The sequence below is a fragment of the Rhinolophus sinicus genome, chromosome 17 (assembly GCF_057876585.1).
Source record: "Rhinolophus sinicus isolate RSI-liver-muscle chromosome 17, RSI-T2T, whole genome shotgun sequence".
In the NCBI taxonomy this organism is placed as follows: Eukaryota; Metazoa; Chordata; class Mammalia; order Chiroptera; family Rhinolophidae; genus Rhinolophus; species Rhinolophus sinicus.
In genome coordinates this window covers 31,731,672-31,734,628 of record NC_142517.1, presented here as the reverse complement: position 1 = coordinate 31,734,628, position 2,957 = coordinate 31,731,672, and the positions used below count along the sequence as shown (strand labels likewise).

Here is a 2,957-nt window from a genome sequence, read left to right as displayed (position 1 = left end):
TTAATAAATATTTAAAAGTGAATTATGTTTCAAACATATGTTTTAGTCATTTCAAAAGAGGTCACTTCACCATACCTGAAATCAGTTTAGAGAAAGTAGAAAATTTACAGTAGACTTTTAGTAGCAGGGATGACCAGTCACCTATCTAACCTCAAGTCTTCCCTTTCTCTTTTCTAACAGAAGCCCTACATTACTGACAGTGATGCTGAATCCAGTTAATGACTGTGCTTTATATTATCCTTCACAGGTCGCACAGGCCATGTGACTAGGTGATTAAGTCCAAGACAGCCTTATGGGATGAACTTTCATGAAAGTTATAGAAATGGACACTAGTACTGACATTTTTCTCCTCCCACCTTTGTTATGCTTTATCTCTAATAATCCCACTGATGGCAGGAACACCAAAACACTGAAAAAATTCCATGAATAAATATTAAATGGTATGGTACGAATATACATGACAAATAGAAACATAGAAAGAAAAAATAAAAACCTGAAAACAAAGAACCTATATCTTAATACCCTTGGCATAATAACATCATAACAGCTCTGGATGGCCACTATCCAGAGTATTTTTTTTTTTTAAACTGAAGAGAAAATAAATCTTTATGTTGTTATGGCACTGAAACTTAGGGTTTTCAGATTTAAATAAACCAAAAATAATCCTAATGTATGTAAGTATATTGTAGATCATTTTCAAACTGAGAAACCAAATAAGTCATTTTATATAAATGCATAAACTGCTTCTCCACAAAATATAGACATAATGAATATACATTACATTTAAAATGAGATTATGAAAAGCACTAAATATAAGAAAAGATCAGAATAAAGGTGCTATGAAATTTCTGGTTTTCAGTAATAGTGAGCTAGATAATTTAGGGGAAAAAAGCTAATAAAAATGTAAAAATGCTTAATAAAGTACTCTTCAAATGTTTTCTGAACATAGTAAAATGAAAAGATATTAGGGGACTATTTAGCCAATAAAGAAAACAAACACAGAGAGTTAAATGAAGCATTTACTTTTTGCTTTGAGTGCATTTGTCTCTTCTAGGGTGCCGAGTCACTTTTCATCGACTTTCCCACAATATAAGATCACCAGAGTGTCGAGTAAAATCATCAGGTTTTTCCCATGTAGAATATCCTGTTTCTGTATTAATTAATAGTAGGTATAACCATCTTCACTTTAACCTTCTACCCAAAGAGCCTTCATTGCTGTCTTTCTTAAAGTTTCCTTGAAATCCTTCAGGTTTCTCCCACTGTGATAAAATCATAATAGTAATGAAAACCCTCAGAGATTATACCTTGCACCCATCCGCCCTTTAAAGGGTCTTTTTCCCTTTTCTTCTTTCTGATTTGATGCAGAGGTGATTGGGACAGTGCTGCTCACTGGTGATATGCTTGACTCTGTGACTTCTGACTCTAAGACAAGCCTTTTTTAGTCCTCTTGGTATTCTTTCAGGGCAGCTGCCTCCACTGCAGCAAACCCCTTTGATACCTTTTCTTTTTCCTTTGCCTTATCCAGGATTTTCTGTTTAATCTCATGATCCTCTTTGCCACATTTTCCATATGATTCTTTCCTCTTTCATCAAATTCAACACTAGGCTTATTGTCCACTGTCCATCACCTGCAGCAGTCACAGAATTTTTTTGGTTATGACATCCAGACCATGACTGGACCAGCTGCTCTGTGTGGCCAAAAAAACTCTAAAGGTGAATGCAAGCAAATATCCAAGGAACATCAATCTTAACTAAACTCTTGAAGAGCATAGAAATGATGGTAAGACCTCTGCATATTTTATGAGGCTAGCACGACCTTAATACCAAACCAGACTAGCCCAGTAAGAAAATGTAAATTGTAAATTAATTTCATATGATAATACATACATTAGTTAAGACATAGGCTAAACTATTGTAATAAAAGGACCCAAAATGTGGTGGTAGCATTAACATAGAATTTCATCTATCTCTCATGTAACAGTACAGGAGTAGATGGAGGATTAATGGCTCATCAGACTCTCTTCCCTACAAGATCATACAGGGATTCAGATTCCATTATCTCTAGGTTGTTGATCTCAGAAGTGTGGATAAACCTGGTTTACTGGTATCACATTTGTATTGCTCATCCCACAGGAAAGGAAATAGAGGAAAAGTATAAGTTAAACAGCTTCCTTTTAAGAATGGGTCATGGAAAATATGTATATAATTTGGTTTCCATTCTCCTGATGATTTCTAACTTTAAAAAAAAAGGCTAATATATGCTATCTTCTAGCTAAGTGAACCACTGAAAATCCATCAAGTCGGGCGTCCTATGAGAACGGCACATTGAGGGGTTTCTGTACATAGTATGAAGGGAGAAAGGATTCTAGGAGAAAAGCATCAATCTCTGATAAAATATCAATATGGCGATATATTTTAAAAATGAGCAAACTAATCCAGCATATAAAATTATAGTAAACCATTAGAAAAATTTCCAGGAATGCAGTGTTAGTTTAATGTTGGAAAACTGACTAATGTAATTCACAATCTTAACAATATATTTTCTTAAATGCCCATAGGGTCATTCCAGTGTTAGCAAAAAAGTTGCTTAATAAAAATTTAAGATCTATACACATTATTAAAAAACAATCTTAGCAAAATAAATGTAGATGGAAGCCATCTTACTATGTGGTGCAGATACTGTAGTGCTTTTGATACTGCTAATTGTTTATGATTAACTATTACAATAATTTTGATTAGATTGGAAACCTCATTTAAACCTCCCTGATATAGCATAAAAGATTAATAAATCTTAGCAACTATTATAATTTATTTTTCACAGGTCCCACATTATGAACAGAAATTGGGAGCTGGTGGCTCTTTTGTATTTACCTTAATGTTTTTAAACATTAATGTTAATTAAACAAAATGCAATTAGGCATCATTCAAATATGAACAGTTGTGTGCTGTGACCCTTGT

General features: G+C 33.6%; 1 pseudogene; it reads right to left on the bottom strand.

Annotated features, from left to right (window-relative positions):
- Positions 1 to 1,006: 1,006 nt before the first annotated feature.
- Positions 1,007 to 1,647, bottom strand: LOC109459965 (WW domain-binding protein 4 pseudogene; annotated as a pseudogene).
- Positions 1,648 to 2,957: the final 1,310 nt, after the last annotated feature.